Source organism: Paramormyrops kingsleyae, chromosome 1 (genome assembly GCF_048594095.1).
Source record: "Paramormyrops kingsleyae isolate MSU_618 chromosome 1, PKINGS_0.4, whole genome shotgun sequence".
Taxonomy (NCBI): Eukaryota; Metazoa; Chordata; class Actinopteri; order Osteoglossiformes; family Mormyridae; genus Paramormyrops; species Paramormyrops kingsleyae.
Window position 1 is genome coordinate 60,909,928 of NC_132797.1, and position 21,362 is coordinate 60,931,289.

The 21,362-nt window shown below is 39.1% G+C and overlaps 1 protein-coding gene across 4 annotated transcripts in view; it reads right to left on the reverse strand.

The window, feature by feature from the left end:
• The window catches only part of LOC111842910 (gap junction gamma-1 protein-like), a 33,535-nt gene extending 17,448 nt beyond the window's left edge, over window positions 1–16,087 (reverse strand). For 3 of the 4 annotated variants that reach the window (XM_023810015.2, XM_023810014.2, XM_023810016.2), the window contains exons 1-2: window positions 15,495–16,087; window positions 13,947–13,982 (exon numbers count right to left, since the gene is read on the reverse strand). The gene's annotated coding sequence lies outside the window, so the exon portion shown is untranslated. The remainder of the gene's footprint in view (window positions 1–13,946; window positions 13,983–15,494) is intronic. The other variant, XM_023810013.2, reaches the window with a different exon arrangement.
• Window positions 16,088–21,362: the final 5,275 nt, after the last annotated feature.

Below are 21,362 nucleotides of genomic sequence, written 5' to 3' on the forward strand. Positions count from 1 at the left end.
CAAATGTTGCGATTATATTAAATAAACAAATGCATTCGTGGACGTAACAAGACATTCATTCTAAGAGCTGTATGGCCATTTTTATGCCAAAAATATCAAATAACCAGTCAGTCTCGTGTAGCGCATGTGCTTGTGGTCACGTGACTTCCCGCAGCAAAGTGTGGAAACGGGAGAAAATGGATACAGAACAGACAGACACTGAACTTGTGCCCAGAAAAAATGTTACCTGTGTTATTTGGCGATATTTTGGTTTCAGGATATCGGACACTGAGCAGAAAGAAGTACTGTGCAAAATTTGCAAAACTAAACTTGGTACATCGCGTGGCAACACAAATTTATATCAGCACCTGAAGCAACACAGAGAAAAGTATGATGAATGCATGGCGGTAAAAGCCAAGAGTAGTAAAGAGACTGAACAAAACAAAGCACAACCCAGTGTGAGCAGAACAAAACACCACATTATTACAGATGTGTTTGCAAGTCTCACGCCATACGAAAAGACGTCGCAAAGATAAAGAAATCACTGACTCCATCACGCACTGCTTGGCAAAAGACATGATGCCCATATACACTGTTAGCAAAGAGGGATTTCAAAAAATGATTCGCACACTGGACAAGAGATACCAGTTGCCCTCACGAAACTACTTCTCTCAAGTCGCAATACCTGAGCTTTACAGTAAGTGCCGTAGCGAGGTTCAACTTGAAATAACTGCAGTGAAATTCTTTTCAACCACTACGGATCTTTGGTCAAGCAGGACGACCAAGTCATATATTAGCCTAACTGTCCACTTTGTCTATGATGACTGGGTGTTTGTCATAATTTTGTTACTGTTTTATGCTACTATCAATATGGAACTGAGCATGTTGTCAGAGTGTGAATCTGTGAATATTAAATGTTTTGCATTGTCACTTTAGTAAGTTTGTCTTTTTATCATTTCAGAAAATGCTCTGAAAGATCATGCACAATGGATTACCAGGGCTACTTGGATTTGCAGAAAGATTGTGGGCCACTTCTCCCATAGTTGGAAGAAGAGAGTGGCCTTGAAAGAAGCCCAAAGAGAACTCAACCTTCCAGAGCATTCCATGGTGACAGACTGCTCAACATGATGGGGTTCCACTCAGAAGATGAGTCCTGGAGCAGCAAAATGCCTTGTCCAAGGTTTTATCTGCAGACCGTAAAGTTTGACACCTACTGCCCTCATGGCAAGATCTGGAGATCCTGGAATCTGTGAACAAGGCACTTAGCCCACTCCAGGACTTCACGGATGCCCTGTCGGGTGAACGTTATGTGAGCATATCTTGTGTGCGATTGGGGTGTCGACTTACAGGTAGGAAAATCCATTCACGTGTGTTGTTCGGGACCGGAATTTAGGTGACGACTAAGGGAATTTTACGACTTACAAGCAGCGATTTACACAAGAAATTTTAAAGGAAACATCATTAGGAAAAATCGGGACTTTTGCTTGAGCGTCGACTTGTGCACATTGACGAGTTACAAGCCGGCGACTTAGACCAGTTTTACTGTATTGTGATATATATCGTTATCGAGGTAGAAAATTGCTTCTACCGTGATAGAAGATTTTGGTTATATTGCCCACCCCTAGCATGTCCTATGGTTCACGCTCAAGTTACCTTATGGTATTCCTTCATCTAAAGTTATACATCCGCACACGTTAAATAACCAAGCCAAAAATATAATATTGAACATTTATGATCACCCCCTGTTTAGCTTGTATCAACTCAACTCAACTTCCTTATTTATTCTTTCAGCAGCATTTCCCTATTCCTTTAAGGCCTTTTTAAGCATCAGAATTAGGGAACACTGTTGTACACTCTGATTATTTTACATTGGCCCTGCTCAGTTTTACGTTGGCCCTGCTCAGTTTTGTGTTGGCCCATTTGAGTTGTTTTATGTTACAGTGTTTAGAAGACACTGATTTTCCCATAATCATTTAGTGATCATGCTCTGGGCTTCAAAAGACCATGGGCAGGTCGAAGCAGTTGTGGGACCTTATAAGCTGTATGACCACTCTTTTCGCACGCTGCAAGGGACTGAGTGGCTGGCAGATGAAGTAAGAAAGAAAAAATTACTTGCGTTGTTGTGTTTAAAGTCAGGTTTTATACAGGCTTTAAAAGTAAAAATTTGGTTTTCCAAGCCTGTATTTGTTCCAATACCGAAATTTATGTCAAAGAGGAAGCATACGTGGGCAAATGTTTGTTTGACAATAACTGAGTATGTGATGGTATGCATCAGTCTTGGTTAGCCATAACTGTTACTTCTGCAAGTGCATAAGGATTGTTGTTGCATTGTTGACTAGACATTGCTAATAGTAATGCTCATTTAAGGTCTGCCATGAGACCAGAAAGCTACGGCTAGTGGAACTTAGCACTCTACATATGTAAGGAGTACCTTTACAAAAGTTTATAAAAAGCAAGTGGCACATTTTGAAAGACTTTCTAAATTTAAATTTTTGCTATATTGCTTAAAATATTTCTCAATGTCAGTGAAACAGCAATGTGTAGTTATGATTTGTTAATATTAAAATTTGAATTTTAAAGAAATTAAACTTTTTAAGTGAAATTGTGGAAAATTTAATAAGGGTCCTGAGAAGTGATGGAAAAGTTATGCGATACCATTCATTACAAACCACGAACCATGTAATGACTAAACTTGTTTAACATTTTCCATTTATAGGTCATTGATGCATTCATCCACCATCTCATTAAAAAACAACAGGCAAGTTATAATTGTTGATGTACTAATGCTTCTACAAATTGCAAGCATGCTTCTTTGCATACTTACTTTTGTGTTAACTTTTAACAGAAACCAGTATACCACCTGTGTGCAGCTGTGTCAACTTCATTATTTTCTGGAAAGTTCTGATGCCTCTTGAAGGTATTCAAGTAATCCAAAAGTTAAGTGGTTGCATAACAGAGCTATCACTAACTTGCCACACAACGCATCCCACAGATGAAGTTTCCCATAGAAGACACCTGGCTGTGTCCTGTGAATTTTGGAGCACACTGGATTCCTTTTGTAAGGGTGTAATACCAAGTATGGTGTCAAAGATTTTGTGTTATCTTGTACATTTGTAAAATTGAGTTACGAACGGGTCCAAAGGGTAGGATGATCGGACTGATAGGACAGTAGAGGAATAATGGCAGAGAACCGGTGGCCAGGGCAGTAGAAAGTCAGACAGAATTAGACTGCCATAACAGGATGGAGATTGAGTGTAGGTCTAACGGGATAGGAGGTGTAGGACAGAGCAGGACTGGTCTCAGTAGTAGGCAGAAATTAGGATGGAGATGCTTTTAGTGCAGGTGTAACAGGTCAGTCGATGTCTTCGCTATGCGCTAGTGAAGGGGGCCGAAGGAGCCGAGAACACAGATCTCCCTACCTGTCTCCAGCAGAGGCTCGTTCTGCTGATCAGCTGGCCGGTGAGTGACACAATGCACTAAACTTCCGGCTGGCTGACAGAGGAGACAGCCACTGCAGCAGACAGAGGCATCACATTACTTTGGATGGGGGCGGTGGTCGAGATTTTCGGCAAGCTGGATCTGCCCATCCATGTGAACACCCGCAATCTGCGGCCGCCAATCAATTGCCGCGATTGTACACGCACATCGGTCGGTGGCAAAATCGGCCACGGATCGCTGGGTATTTGGGGGCCTTAACTCTTGCTGATAATTAGGTAAATGTTTTTTGCAGGACTAGAGACACTTGTATAAGTGAAGGGAATAAACTTAAACTTTAAACCTGACTATGGGATTCAAACATGATTCATGATTTCCCTTGAAGTGCCCCTCCCCCCTGCCTCCTCCTTCAGCCTTCCACTGCCCTATCTTCATAAGATAAGAACACTAAGGAAAAAGCAGCAGCTTCTGCCTCTCTCTGCTATAAGAGCTTAGAAGAACTTGGTGGAACAGCTTCTTGCATTTGCATTCAACTGTAAGTGTTCATATTTATTTTAAAACTGCATGGCTCCTTGTCTGTATGAGGGAAGGCTGTGTGCACGTGTCTGGACAAAACAACTTGGCTCCTTGTCTGTATGAGGGAAGGCTGTGTGCACATGTGTCTGGATAAAACTACATGGCTGCTATCTGTAGGTTTGTTAGTGTGCAGGAATGTATAAAAGTTAGTGCAGATTGTTTATATGCTTCTGATTACTAGTATGTGCATAGGACAAATCGTATCTAGGTTTAATGCTGGGCTAGATAGCTTATTTGTATGTATAAAGCCATGTTGTATGTATGTTTGCTTAGAACAAGACTTTTTATATTTAAAATTGAAGCATATGCCAGTTAGTATAAAATATTTTATATTTTAGTGAAGGAGGCATCCTATTAAGAATGGCAAAAAGACTGTCAACAACGACAAACACAACAAAGTCTGCTGTTTATGAGCACTTTGCATTATCAAGAGATGGGAAACATTATGTGTGCCAATGTATTCAAAATGATGATGATGGTGAAAAACAATGTGATGCAAAAATTAGCAGTTTCAGTGGGCCTGATAAAAATGCACCTACAAGAGCATCAAATTTGAAAAGACACTTACAGCGTTTTCATCCCAAAGTATTAGAAGCTGTGAATGAGAAAGATAGCAATGAAAACATTGCATCTAGTTCCGTGCCAAAAAACGTTCAGAAATCTACTGGAACCCAATCACAAAGAAGAAAATTCTTCACATCTGACAAAGTTACCATAACAATGACACCAGAAAAATTCAAAACCCACATCATTGAAATGGTAGTAAAGAATAGGCTACCACTATCCTTCTTTTCTCAGCCAGGCTTTTTAGGCCTAAATGGAGAAATGGCTAAAAAACTTGGTGTTTCTCTGGAAAGAGAAAATATAAGGAAACATAATTTAGGAGGCCAAATGTAAAAAGGAAGAACTACGGAAAGTTCTGAAAGGACGTTTTCTCTTCATTAAAATGGATGCATGCACACGTCACAGGGTCAATTATTTTGGTATTAATGTGAGATTTGTGGATGAAAATAACAAAACAATAACACAGACCTTGGGATTAAAGGACACCCAGGCACATCACTCAAGTGCAGGGCTAGACATAAGCCGCGGCACCGCGGCCAATGGCCGTCGTGCCTTTCAAAATTGGCCGCACGCCTCCTCAAAATTGAAGTACCTTACGGCCAAGATTGGCCTGCCTTTAATGTTTGTCTGGCCGTATGCCCCCTTTTTACCGAAAGTAACGTTCATTACACAAAAGACTTGCGCACGACACGGTCCACTTTACCTCGTCAACAATCGATGCATCTGTACTGAACCCGAACCCAACCTTCGATACGAGAAACGAGGTCGACCCGCACATCTCGTAATTCCCAACTACTGAATGAACCGCAATGAATTCTGGACTAATACGATCATGTGTTCGTCGCATGATTGGCTGGTACGGTATGTATCGTCCAGCCTACTATGGAGCCACAGCAATGACAATGGTGCATCATCGGGGTTTACGTTTTTGATTGGAAAAGCCATCCGACGGTTTCCGAATAACAGATAGGTGTCCTCTTCGGTAATCATCGTGTAGTTGTCGTCTGCTGCTTATGCTGTCACCATGCCTCGCAAAGATCGAGAACGTAAAAGAAAGCAAGCTGAACTCGCGGCTACTGCCGCAAAATGTTGCAAATTATCTACTTTGTTCAGGTAAGTGTCAGATGGTGTTGTAAAAAAACATTTGCCGAGGCAGAGCAGATTTGACTCAGAGAAGTACCAAGCTCTGCTGGGAGGATATAGGACTGGTAGCGTGCAGTGTGCAAAAAACGAACGTCAAGTCAATTGTCATGTACACTAAAAGAATACGGGTGTTCTAAGCAAACAAATACAAAAATATTGACGGCTCCTTTATTGTTGGATTTTGTTTTTTGAAATAAAGCTATATATCTATATCTATCTATATCTATCTATATCTATCTATCTATATCTATCTATATCTATCTATATCTATCTATATCTATATATCTATCTATATCTATATATCTATCTATATCTATATCTATATCTATATATATATATATAGATATAGATATAGATATATATATATATATATATATATATATATATATATATATATATATATATATATTCATTCTGTCTCAAATCGAAGGTCGTATTGCGTAGGTTGTCTAAACTTGGTAATTACAGTAATTTGTAATTAGTGACTCGATCAGTATTGGCCCAATGCCTTTTTGGAAAGTTTCTGCTTTTTTGAAAATAAAAAAATGCATCCTTTATGGAAATAAAATTCCTCCACAAGGCCCGAGGTGTCCTATGAAATTTAAATAAATGAAAAAAACATTTTTACTCCAGATTTTGGCCTTGTGCCCAGGCTTAATGGCCTTGTGCCCTAGAAAAAATATGAATAGCCAAGGCCAAAGTGGCTGTGCCCTCCTAAATCCTTATGTCTAGCCCTGCAAGTGACTATCTTCAGAAGTTAGTGGAGGGTGTTCTAGAAGATTTTGAAATTAAAAAGGAACAGATTCTTTGTTTTGTGACAGATAATGCTTCTAATATGTTGAGCACAATTGAGAAGATGAACAAAGATGAAGAAAGTGGCACAGAGTTATTAGAGTTAGAGGAAGACTGCTCTGAAAGTATTGGAAAAAATGAAGAGAATACTGACATTGCGGATAACATTGTTGAAGAAGCATTGAAGCTTGCTACTATTCACCATATGAGATGTGCTGTTCATACTCTGCAGCTTGCTATAAGGGATGGACTAAAAGATTGCCATGCAGCTACATTGATTGGGAAATTAAGGCAAGTAGCTATTTCAGCCAGGGCACCAAAAACGGATGCAATTTTGAAGAGACGTGCAGGAAAAGGAGCCATTTTGGATCAGACAACACGCTGGGGAAGCACTTATTTGATGGTGAAGCGTTTGCTTGAACTTAAAGACTTCCTAGAAGAATTGGATAATGAGAATGTTGCTTTAACTGAAAGCCAGTGGGCACAAATAAAAGAGCTGGAAAACCTTCTTTCGCACCCCTTTACCGTCACCAAGAGGTTGCAATGTGACGATCTAACCCCCGGTAAATTCTTCTTGGAATGGAAGAGCCTGCTGTATCACCTGAACAAAAGTGGAGGGTTAATAGCTGATGGCATTGCATCTTCAATGATGAAAAGAGAGAGTCTTTTGCTGGACAACGAAATCTTGTTAGCAGCTATTTATGTCGACCCAATGAGCCGAATTTTGTTGAACAGTGACCAGACTGCTACAGCGAAAAAGGCACTCTACGATTTAGCAGTTCGCATGAGGGGATTACTACCTGAAATACCTCCACAGGAGGAAGTTCAAAGCACTAGTGGTACTGGTAACTCAGGATCATCCTCTTCAAATGAAGAGTTAGACTTTGATTCATTCTGGACAAAATGGAAGGAAAAGGAAAGCGACGTCGCATAAGCAATAAAGAACCAGTCAATGTCCAAATAAAGAAATTCCGGCAGGAGTTTTTTAAAGAACTAAAGGAAGTTGAAAAGTATAATCGCTCATCAAAACTTAGTGTTGAAGAAGCCATCCTTGTGTATCCAGAGATCATTGGTGATGTGGCTAGAATTCTAACGGCAATGCCACCCACCCAATTCAGTGTTGAAAGATTATTTTCAGCTCTGAAAATAATCAAATCAGATTTAAGAGCCTCTATGAAAGAGGATCTGGCTGAAGCAATTCTGTTTCTTAGAACTCTACACTGATTTTACATTGCATTTAAAGGGAACCCGAGGTCAGAGGAATATGGAGGCTGCCATATTTATTTCCTTTCCTTTAACTATAACTGTATTCCAAGTTTAATATAGGTTTTCCAGATATTGTTTTTAGTTCATATAGTTAAGCTTTTTTTTTTTGTTTTAAAAGTTAAAACTACCAAAGAATGTGGTTTGTATTTTTGAACCAATACATTTCCTGTTCCTGATTTTTATGCCTGCTATTACTATCCAGACACTTGTTTAAAAAAATAAAATAAACAAAACCTTGTTTTCATTGTGTTTGTCTTTAATCTGGCATTATAGTAGAGTGTTGGCTTCCTAGCCAGTAGTTCTGTGGTGAAATGACATGTATGTTGCCTTCCTTTCCTTCAATGGATGTAGAAAATACATTAGCATAGTATATACATACAGAGGAGTCGGAGAGTCGGAGTCGGAAGATTTAGAAACTGAGGAGTCTGAGTCGGAGTCGGAGCATTTATCTACCGACTCCACAGCCCTGGTTTGTAGCCTAGTCTGTGGTCAGTTGTATACTGTGTTACATTGTCAATAAGGCAATAGAATTGCAGTAAAAACTATATTGTGCAGTAATATAGTAACACAGTATATAACTTTGCACCTCACATATTTTAATATAGATTCCAAATCATGTTCTTTTAACCCAATTTTAAATGTTGTGAACTATAATTTGATGAACTGTAGTTGGATATTTCAGTTCATTTTGAATAGATTATTTCAAATGGTATGCTCCTAGGTAGAGATCGACCGATATATCGATTTACCGATATTTTTCCCGATAGTCGGAGTCACGAATGCTAAGATAAACCGATCATGTCAGCCTGTTCCAATAAAGACGTAACTTGCCTGAATTAAATAGAGCCACTAACGAGCGTCTATATGCTCATCATTCGTCTCCTGAAGTCGCTTCCATTTTGCTGTTCACTCACCGGGTTGATGCTCATGAAATGCTCCAGCACAGCCACCGCATATAACTTTTAACAAGATTCACTAAAACACCCCGAATTATATTAACATTTACTATATATAACCATCATTCCACTAATAAACATCTTCTAAATAAATATAACTAAGAAATTGAATGCGCTTTGTCAGCACGCATTTCATAATCTAGAACGACAAAAACGTTTTTTTTTTGTGGTATAACATATCAGAAAAGCAATTAAAAAACTGTTTTGTTTGTTATATTTCAATATTTCAGAATATTATTCAGTAAATTAACATTATCCAGCAAATTATTCTTCACTCTTTAGCCTATAAACAGCTTTATAAACCTAATAAAGCTGTAGTTTAAAATGAAGTTACATTTCTGCAAAGTTGATATGACTCCTGTGCTTGAAAACAGACATTCTATATTTATTTTGCTTACTGGTAATGTTAGTGTTGCTGCTCATGCTTTTCTCTGTAGACTCTGTTTTCTACACTACAACCTCGTTCTGCTCAACTGGGAGTATTAAGCTGCATTAAAACAGCAACGAAATTTTTTTTCAGGTGGCTAAGAATGTTACATGTTTTTTTTTTTTTTACTCATTGAAGATTTTATTTTTGAACAAAAACACTTTAGTAACAGTGCACTTCTTGTATTTTTTGCACTTTCAGACCCCTCTTATTGGTGTATAAATAAGAGTTTTGATTTGTATGCAAGGAGGAAGTGATTGTTATAAATAAAACAGTTTGTTCAGTTCAGTGCAGTGGTGTTGTAATCATTGTGTCAAAAACAGAAGTATAATAGTAAATAAATATCGGTTCTGAATATCGGTTATCGGGCACATAAACATGTAAATAATTGGTATCAGTATCGGAAATAAAAAATCAATATCGGTCGATCACTACTCCTAGGAAATGTAGACGATTACTGTGTGGTTTGTGCCATGTTGGAAGGGAACGCTGACAAAAGCAGTTGAAATGGTAATAACATATTCCCATACAAATTATTCCGTTTCTACTTTAACACCTCAACTTGTAAAAGAAACATTTCCAAACAGTATAGCATTGACTGAATTTACAAAAGGAACTCCTGGAAATATACCTGATACTTGTAATGAAAATATTTTAACGGAGCAAAAGGTTAACACACTTTATTATGCACTAGGGCTGGACAATAATTCGATATCAATATATATCGCGATAGAATTTTTTTCGATAACGGTGATACGATTTTTAAACACATTTCCGATATTTCGATATACATTTGAATATTATATATATTCACCGGCTTTTAAAAATGTATCACAAGTGCTAAACAGCGCGTATTCAAATCGCATTCGCATGGTAATTTGCTGAACAACGCAGCTGTGAAACGTGATCCAGGTAAAACTTTTTTAGACAGCATAAATAATATTGAAGCATTTGTTTTTAAGCAGACTGTTAAAAGCAAAAGCAACAAAGCATTTTAGACTTTGTAAAGAAACCATAGTAACCACGTGTATGATACTTTTCAGAGCTGTGTCAGAGCGAAATGACTCGTGAATTTAATTTTGACACTGGTTAGCTTTTTGTAAAAACGAACTACAGTACACCCCGCAGGTTTTTTGTGATTTTGTTTGCGATCTTTGTGTTTTCAATGTTGGAGAATATAATTAAAGGTTTGTATCAAGAAACGACGGTGGTTTTTATTGTATACTGGTAAATCTCTGCTGTTAGTTGGTGGTATGCCTTTTGTTAGCCAACATGTATGTCGGGGCGGCTCTACGCTGGGGCAACGCCCCCTTAAGCAAACGTCCTGCCCCCTTAAATCAAACTTTTAGAAGTTGAGGAAGAAAATAATAATTACCCACAAACTGAATATGGACAAGATTTACTACAGTAGCTGAAAAATCCACTGAAAAAGGCACAAACGAGATGATAAGTTTCACTTCTTGTTCGTTCTTTCCCTCTGCGTTCTGTTTGTGCGCGGGCTCACGCAGCACTCGGCAGATCCCCCACTCACCCTCCCCCCAGCTAAACATCCAATCACTGTTAGTATGCAAATGAGCCAGTTTCTCAGTAGGCAGGGCAAAGCGAAATGAGCTGCGTGATTGCGGAAGGTTTAGAGGAAACAGCAATCTCTCTCGTCAAAATCATAGCAACTAGTGAGATCATGGTTCGAATTATTTTTGTCTATTTGGGGGGGTCTTGATCGGGGGGTACTGTACCCCCCAGTACCCCCCGATGAAGACCCCCCCCAAATAGACAAAAATAGCAGTTTGGGGGGGGGGGGTATTAACATTTTTTTTTTTAAGAAAGATAACCTCACCTTGTAGGAAAATTTTATGTAAAATGATTTTAGACACCCCTAGTGTGGATCGTACCATTTGAACCACCTTGGCGCTAGAAGCAGCTTAGCCAGTCGGTTACGTCATTCATTCTCATTGAGCGACTTGTTCGTTGTGATTTCAAGATTCTTTATTCGTCACATACATAGTTATAACAAGTACAACATGTAGTGAAATGAACCCTGACCGATCCTATTTTTCAGTTTTATATTTCAAGACTCGGTGAATTGATTTTTTCTTTTTCATAACTTAGCCTACCCTTTTTAGTTTTGGTAATATTGGCAATAGTGAAAAGTGTTTTGTTGGGTTCAAATATGTTTGATATAGGCCATCCAATTAAGGTAAATGTCTTGTTTTTAATCTGATGAGGAATATTTTATTTTATTTTTTGTTTTACTTTTCAGTTTTCCCCCTGAGGGATTGCCACCTTACTGTGGTCAGGGGCTTTGCATGCCTCAGTGACCCTAAGAGCTACACCAGCAGAAGCTTAGCCTTCAGGTGGGACACCCAAGTTGGACAGGTCTTAGGGCAGAGGCCTGACAAAGTGCAATCCAATTACATGACAAAAACAGTTATCCAGAGCACCACCCCACCCCTTTCCCGCCTTTGTCGCCACCATGTGCCCCCTTCACATTTCTGTGTGCCCCCTCATATATGCATGTCTAGAACCGGCCCCGATGTATGTACATATTTATAGCATGCCGATCGCGTCAAACAAATCGCGGCAATGCCAAAAACCCGTGCATGTACATTCTCAGTTATTAACGCACATAAATACATTTCAAGCACATGCTAATATATTGCTGCCATATTGGTTTTCGGTTATCTCGATCATCGGTTATCTCGACGCTTTTTGGCAACCCCCTAGGCCGGCGACATAACCGGGTTCGACTGTATATGAATAATCAGCCTGTTCTAGTTTAAATGGAAATATATTATTGTTAATAAGCTGAGTCTGAGAGTTTTATTTGATAGTTTATTTCACATTTCTTGTTCGTAAAGGCTAAATACAAATAAAAAGTGAACCTTTTTTTTTGTACTGTTTTTATTAAAAAAAAAAATTATATAATTTTAATAGGAGGAGCCTGGAGGTATTATAGACTTTGCAAATTCAGTTTGCAGACATCCATTGTGCGTGTCCTCGGCAGTTTTTTCCTGAGGCTTTTTAATATTGTCCATATCGATATCGGAATTATATCGTATCGACCAAAATTAAGAAATATATCGTGATATAAATTTTTGCCATATCGTCCAGTGCTATTATGCACTCATAAAATGCTTGTCCTAACCTCACATATTTTAATATAGATTAAAAATATTACGTTTCTCCAAAGATGTCATAAAGGTTTGTTTCATTGTTTCAGATGACGTATTATTTTAACTGTCTTTTAGGTGCAGTGTGACCTCTGCAGTAGGTGGGCACATTTCAAATGTGCCAAATACGTGAAACACTTTTCCCACTTACGTTTGTGAGAAATGTTTAGAAAAATAAACTTTGTTCAGTTTTTCTTTACACCTGCTTGCTTGTTTATTTAAAACATTCACAGATTTTTATAAAACTGAGGAAGATGGGTTTTTTTTTTTTTTTTAAATCACATAAGATGCCCACAATGTGGTTAAAACCAGCAGAAATGCATGGGGCATAGGAAGCTAACAACTACTTCGTCAATGATGATTATTTTATGACATTACATTCTTATCATGGCATTAATTCTCCTTATAAAAACTGCTACCCCACTAAAAACTATAGGTAGTTTTAAGCTGCCAGAAACTGCTAAGTGTAAAATACTGATACCCCCTCTAAAGTACAGGAAAGTTGTTTTGATAGCATAAATCCTTACACAGATGTCCATTCAGGAGTATGGGTAGGAAATTTTGGCAATGTAGCAAAAACTGACAGATGTAACTGAAAATTTCTGCTGCGGTAGGAAATTCTGGCAAGGCAGCAAAAAATGGCAGAACACCGGACAAAAAAAATCTAACCATATCATGAACAAGGTTTAAAATTTTCTACATGAAATGCAGGGAGACTATCAATTAATGGGTATGATTTATTGATGTTTTGTGCTATAGCATAGGCTAAAACCTGCGGTTATCATTAAAAACAGAATGCGGTAATCATAAGACAAACTTTAATTTGTGTACGCCAATGAATATTAACAGGAATGTTAAATCTGCATTTGCATAATTTCAAACTTATGCTGGACTTTTATTTGTAATTGATTGCTCTTTTTTCTCCCACAGTGGTGAAATTGCACCACTTGTATTTTGTAATTGCATTTGTTATGCTCAATTAGAAAATTGAGCGAAACAATTTTGTATTTCAAATAAATTTAAAATTTTATTTGTATTTCAAATAAAGTTTGAATCCGAACATGTGTAGTTTGAATGGGGGGGGGGGCGGCTCAATAATGTTCCTATCTAGAAAAGGGGGGCCCTGCAGAGAAAGTTTGGGAACCACTGCGTTAGCGGAACGTTCCATAAGTGATCTTGGTAACGTTCGCCGAACCGAAAATTGTTTGCTGGGGGGAGAATACTGTGAGATATCATGGCAGAGGCTTCAACAGAAGCAAGCAACACGTACCCCTTGGTTTTCTAGATTTCTTTACGGGTAAATTTTAATCAATATTTCAATGTTACATGTGTGGCACTTAACCTTCAATAGCCTAGCGGTCTTGTTTGCAATCACTGAGAGTGAATGGACACGTACAGCGCAATAATTAACTATTAAAATACATTTAAAAACACAATTGAAAAATTACATAATGTGCATTGTCCCCAATAGTTTAATGCTTAAAACACACTTAACTGGACATGTCTGTATAGTTTAGGTTTATACTTATTAGCCGATTAATTATCTTTTGAACTTTATACGGACAGAGTATAGTTATTAGTAACGGAAAAGTATTGCGAGGGAACTCAAAACTTCCAAAAATATTTTCCTACCCTTACCTCTTAGGCTTAGGGCCTCCGGATACCGCAGATGATCTGTAGAAAATAAAAATCAAAAATACATCACTATCCACAAATATGTATATTTCGTGTTGTGTAAAATCATATCCACAAAAATACAGGAGCAATTTGTACACGTGAAAAGGGTTTTGAATATTTGTGGATATCAGTTGCCATCTATTTGGGGAATTACATATTTGTGACCTCGCTATTTGTGATTTTTGCCCAATCCCTACCGCAGCTGATCTATAGAAAAAAATCCCTAAATACAAGGTGCAGCCATGGTATATGTGCAGGGATTGACGTAACTGGTACGCAAGTACGCATTCACCTTTAGAAGCGATACCTGGCGGCAATTGATTGTTGTAACAGCGTGAATGCGTACGTATACTTCATGTTCATTTGCGCCGATATGACAAAATTTTTTCGTGTATTTTAACTTCTATACCGCAAATGAAGTACGAATTAGCATATAAAGGTTAAAATGCACGATAATTTTTTGTCATACCGGCGCAAATGCACATAAAATACGTATATACGCATTCACGCTGTTACAACAATCGATTGCCGCACGTATTGCTTTTAAAGTTGAATGCGTACTTGCATACCAGTTTTGTCAATCCCCGTAGATATGGTTATCGGGATATGAGATTTTGGTCATACCGCACAGCCCTATGCCAAACAGTGAGACTATATAAACCCCCCCCAAAAAAAAAAAAAAAACTTATATTAAAATATTCATGTACGAATCAATTTTTATGCCTGGATTTAGTTAAATATATCTAGTAAATACTGTCAACTATGTTAGTTCATCCGCAGATGACTTACAAGAATTGATATAGGCCTAATCAAGGTGAGCAACTGCCAAAACGATACACGTGTGTTTTAAGCGTGGAAGGTTAGGGAAAATGATGTGTGGTTATAGTAAAGTGTTTACCGGTTAACTTCAGGGCTAACATCAGGACTTGTACGGGTTAGAGATATGGATACGGCAAAGTATTACGGGTTACGGATAGGATAGCGTGTACTGGTTAATGTTGGGTTAAACATGTAGGCCTACGGGTTAATGTTGTAAAATTACCATTTAAATGGCATAGGCAGCACTACCCCAGGTTTCATAACAGGGATAAATTTAAAGTTTATGCGGCTGGAGCGTGAAGGAAAAGCACCCCAGGATCCGGCGTTATGCGTGGCATTTCACAACCCCAATCTCCAAAACCATCAAAACCCCTTTTAATAGATCCCGGTAATCCGGTCATATGCTTTAGGTTTGAATTTGACTCAGTTTAACCACTCCCCAGTTTCCCGCTTGCAAAAATATGAGTAACGTCGGACAAACGAATGAAAAAGGGTTTTTTGTAAGCCAATTGCGACCACACAGGCGAAAACATTTATCAACTACGCAAAAAAGTGGATTTATAAAAATTCTTAATCGTTTCGGTGAGTCTGGACAAGAGATTAAAAAATAAACTATTTAAAAAATGCGCAGTTATCATAACTGAAGTAGCGAAGGAAAACGAAGCATTTAGATTAAGTAACACAACTTACCTCTTCTGACAAACTTTCCAATAAAGCTGGCGTTTATTTTGGGTTTATTATAGTGCTTCTGGAGCAGCAGCATGGGTAGATCCTGGCAGCTCACGGTAAAACTTTAAGACGCCTACTCTCACCTAAGAAAAGCTCCGATCTGCTGATATCTCGGACCGAAATCCTCCAGACGATCAACAAGCGCACGTTCCCGTTTTCCTCCTCCTCACACGGCTCTTCTTTAACCCATTCAGCCAGATGGGCACCATGTGACTCCTCTCCACGTCAGTACTACTGGGGGGGACAAAGATATCCCAATATACCCCCCTTTTTCCTACTTTCCCCCCTTTTTCTTCTTTTCCTCTTCCCCCGGTGTCCACGCAGCCGTCCCCCACCCTTTTTAAGGGGTACCTTTACGGCTCCGGTCTTTCGGTTCTTAATTTGCGTGAGAAATACAGCTCAGACTAAGTACTGTATGTCTCGTCTCGTCTCATCTGATCTGACTGATTTTGTCTTTGAAGATCAACGTCAAACATCTAGCGCCAGTCAAACACCGGAGAATTGCGAGACACGCCTCGAACTGCACAAGCCCCTATTTGTTCACCCTATAAACCATGGGTATGACGGTATAGTCCTGAAAGCCTATCGGGATTGACAAAGCTGGGCTGAGGCCGAAATGTTTAAGATTAGTAACGACACCTCCAGGAACGGAAAAATCCACGCAGACCATAATTATATGTTACCATTATGAAAAACCAATGAAATGCATGCGGTTGAATCCATCCGACTGTCATCCGGCGTATATAGCATGTTGTTACTATAGCAGTATGACATATTATTATCATACATAATCATTACAATAAAATCTGATATTTTCTAGAATTATACTGTTTTATAGATACTATTTTCTATTATGTACATTCTATGTACAGTGGTACCTCAGTTCTCAAACTGATTAGAACTCGAATTTCTTAAAAGTCAAACCAACCAGTTAGAAAAAAAAATACCTAGAGCTCGATCTGAATCTCAGAATTCAATCCGTGAACGCCGACCTAAGATAACTTGTAAGCGAGGGGAAATGAGTCACGCATGTCTGTCAGCAGAAACAAAGGGTAAAGCTTCAGTCTCAGCCTCGCATTCGCTGTGATAGCATCCTGCATGTTTACACTAGCTGAACATATACTTAGACAGTAAAAATACATTTAGACAACGATAGACAGTAACAGTAATTAATATTATATAATAAAATACATTTTAAAGTAAAGATTTCCTATTATTTTAATAATAATAAACCATTAATACATTTAATTATAATAATATTGTCGTGCGGAGCGGAGACGGAATGGAGACAAAGGCGCATACGTAAGGGTATTGGGGAATACGGGGTTTAATTACAGGTAAGGCAGGCAAAACGCAGACGGACAATACAATGACCGGACTGGGGAAACAAACTGAAATGCGGACTAAATATAGAGGGCTAATGAAAACAACCAAAAACAACTAGCTGATCACAAGGGGATTCCACACGGGGTTAACGAAGGGGCGTGGCACACGGAAGAAGCGGAGGATAGGGGCAGAACACATTGTTTTTTTTAACTTTACACATTGTTTGGATACATTTATTTTCTTACTTTACAAATTGTTGTTTTGATAAATGTGCTTAGATGTGTTCAGTACAGTATATGCTCTTCTTGTTTTATCCCGTTCATTTTGTGTTTAAATGCTAAAAAAAACACATTTTGGTGTAATTTTTTGGGCCTGGGAACGAATTAATTGGTTTTACATTATTTCTTATGGGGAAAATTCGATCAGAACTCAAACTTTTTAGGATTCGATCCGGAGTTCTGAACGGATTAAGTTCGAGTTCTGAGGTACCACTGTATATATACATCACTGTTTTGGAAACAACTGAGTAACTTTTACAATATCTTAGGGGAGTTAATAGTACGTAAGTGTGTCATCAGCCACAAGTGTACATGCTACAACTGTGTGGGTGACTGTATCAAAGCGCCCTTCACCATAACAGCCCCACACTCTTGCATGCTCACAGCTGTCGGCCACAGCTGCACTGTGTCCTGGTTACCATGCAGTGCTGCTCGCAATAGCCGACTGCCATTTCCCTCATCCACGTTTCTACATGACCTCTGAATCTATAAGACAAATTGTTTGTATACTGCAGACTTTCTATGAAATACTAAAGCAGTTAATCAGCATGTTAGTGGGTCCAGATCCTCTGCTTATTTTCATCTAGCTCATAAAAGCCACTGGGATCCATAGAAGTTGAGGAACAGGTCACTGGTCCAAGACTTACAAAGGACTTACATTATACTTGAATTTTAAAACAAAAAATATACATGCATGGTGTATACATATGTGCTTCGGGAGCATGTGCCTGTGACTGGAAGATTGTCAGTTCACATCTTGTACCTGGCAGAGTAATCACATCACTGCTGGACTCTTGAGCAAGGCCCTTAACCCTCCAGGAATGCTATATACAAAAACCAAGGAATTTCCTGTGCAGGGCTCTGTGTACAGGTAAGAATGAAGATGTTTAGGTAGAAACACTGTGAACTATGTATTACAAAATAGAAGAATAACTATGGAGCAGTCAGCTAAGGCTGGAATCCAGAAGTGGGGTTTGTGATGTTGGAAGGTACGAGGAATCTCAAAGCTGATAAAAGGAAAGGTCACCTGAAAGGATGCTTTGTTGGGGCAGGTGTGCATTTCTTCTGCTACTTTGGCTATCTGACACCTCAGTCTCCTCATATCTTCAAAGACAATGACAAACAAAGACAAGATGGATTGTAGTGAAACATAGGCAGCGCTCACCTGAGCTTCACCTAAAGATGATAACAGCAATTAAGGATCAAGAGAGCTTCTAGGATCTGAGCTTGACTCAGGCAGTGGCTCTAGTGCTAGCTTATATCACTGATATCACAGATATATCACTGAACCCCTTGATCTTCTCAGCTAAACCTGAGGGGTGTGTTTGCGAATGCAAGAACATTCCAATAGAACAGAATGTACTCTGATCATACACGTGAACTCAAACAGGTATCACGCAAGCTAGAGCGCAACTAAACTAGAAGTTTTCAAATCTGCATGGAAAGAGAGCCTGTCTAAATACAGACAAGCACTAGTGACTGCTAGGTCTGTGTACAGTATCTCTCCAGATTAATAGACGGGAACAAAACCAATCCAAAATTCATATTTGAATCCGTGGCTAGGTTAACACAGAATTCTCCATTAAACTCGCAAGTCCCGCAAGCTCTTAAGAGTGATGACTTTATTAAATTTTTTAATGGTAAAATAACTAAGATTAGACAGACCATCCAGTGCACGTCCTTAGCTACCTATGACTGCCAGACTCCTGCTAGTCTTATACCTATCAATAATGAGACTTTTGAATCTTTCATTCCTATAAAACACTCAGAACTCTTGAGCTTAATTTCCTCCTGTAAATCCTCTACAAGCCTCATAGACCCAATTCCTACAAAATTCTTCAAGGAAATTGCACCGCAGATTAGCAATACCCTGTTAAATGTTTTAAACTCATCTCTTAAGCTTGGATATGTTCCAAAACCTTTTAAAATGGCTGTTATTAGACCCATCCTAAAGAAACCAAATCTTGAACCTAGTGCTTTAGGAAACTATAGACCTATCTCAAATCTTCCTTTCGTTTCAAAGATCATGGAAAAGGTTGTAGTTTGTCAGTTGTCTTCTTTCCTACAAAAAATAATACTAATGAATTATATCAGTCTGGCTTTAGACCAAACCATAGCACAGAAACTGCTCTAGTCAAAGTAATGAATGATTTACTTATGGCTTCAGACCGTGGCTGTATATCGCTGTTGGTATTACTAGATTTAACTGCAGCATTTGATACTGTGGACCATAATATCCTCTTGGACCGTTTAGAAGGTGTAGTTGGCATTACGGGGACAGCACTCTCTTATAATAATAATAATAATACATTTTATTTATAATGCACTTTTCATTAAAACAAATCTCAAAGTGCTACAAAAGTAAAATCAGCACATAAAACACATAAAATCTTGGTTCCGCTCATATTTAACTGATCGCTATCAGTATGCCCATGTGAACAACGAATCATCCAAGGCCACCAAAGTCACATACGGTGTCCCACAGGGATCAGTACTGGGCCCACTACTGTTTACCCTATACATGCTACCTCTTGGTAACATTATTAGAAATCATGGTGTTGGGTTTCATTGTTATGCAGATGATACACAGTTATATATATATATCTGTTAACCCTGATGATACATCACTCCTATCTCGGTTAGAAGACTGTCTGTTAGATATATCCGGTGTTGGATGGCAAAAAATGTCCCAATGTTAAACACAGAAAAAACAGAAGTACTGGTGATTGGTCCCAAGGCTGCAAGAAATACGTTGCACCACCTCAGCATTATTGGCCTTCCTACACAACCTAACACGGTGGATAGAAATCTTGGTCTTCTAGTTGATTCAGATCTATGTTTTGATGCTCACATAAAAAGTATTACTAGAACTGCGTTTTATCATCTGCGGAACATAGCCAAGCTTCGTAAGATGCTCTCACTTTGTGATGCAGAAAAATTAATACATGCCTTTGTAACTTCCAGATTGGACTACTGTAATGCCCTCCTTTCTGGTTGTCCATCTTGATCCTTACATAAACTTCAGCTGGTACAGAATGCAGCAGCCAGAGTTCTCACAAACACTAAAAAATTTGATCACATTACACCAGTCTTATCCTCCCTTCATTGGTTACCAGTTAAGTCTCGGATTGACTATAAAATACTGCTATTAACTTATAAAGCACTGAATGGCCTTGCACCAGAATACCTTAGTGATCTGTTGACCTCATACAACCCCCCGCGCTTGCTTCGTTCTCAAGGTGCGGGATATCTGTTAGTACCTAGGGTAGAAAGAGCTACGGCAGGCTGCAGAGCTTTCTCCTATAGAGCTCCTCAGCTGTGGAATGGTCTTCCACCGGATGTGCGGATTTTAGGCTCACTCTCAATATTCAAGTCTAGACTAAAAACACACCTATTTAGTTTAGCTTATAGGGACACTAGTTCTAGCTCTAGCTAACTTCTCACTCCCAGTTATATCTATAGTGTGAGGTGTAGAGCTGGGTGGGGATCGGTGCCATTGGCTTTGGATAAACTGAATTGACAGTGCTGTCACTCTAGCTTCACAATCGCTTGTGGGATTGGAGTGCTGTCATTTCAGAGACTCCCCATGCCTGCATTCCCACCTGCCTCTCCCTCCTACTTATGCTGCCATAGCCATATCTGCCGGAGCATTGCACTTCATATTGCACTCATCTAACTTTTGGCACTGCCTATAGTCTCCCCTACTTTCACTAATTGCATATTTTATTTCCCCTACTTCTCCTGGGGGGTGCTGCCTGGAGACCTCAATCTATCAAGATGTCCAGCACACCCTGCTACATGTGACGTCGCCTCTACCAATGACGTCCGTGCATCCAGCTTGCCGTTCTTCCTGTGTCATTGTATGACCCGCTCCCTGCCTTCTGGTTGCCTGGCGATTGGACCGGCTTGCCATCTTCCCCCTGCTCCCCGTTTGTGTCTCAAAATTTACTGTATTTGACTCTCCCTGCCGGCCCCTGGAGGATGGGCTCCCCCTTTGAATCTGGTCCCTCCCAAGGTTTCTTCCTTCTAGGGAGTTTTTCCTTGCCACTGTCGCCTATGGCTTACTCACTGGGAGCTTTGGGTGGGGATGCTGTAAAGCGCTTTGAGACGATGTAATGTTGTGATAATGCGCTATACAAAAATAAATTTGTTGTTGTTGTTGTTGTACTCTGCTGGAAGACCTCCTTCCTAAATATTACAGGCATTGAACTCTAGTGGGTAGTTA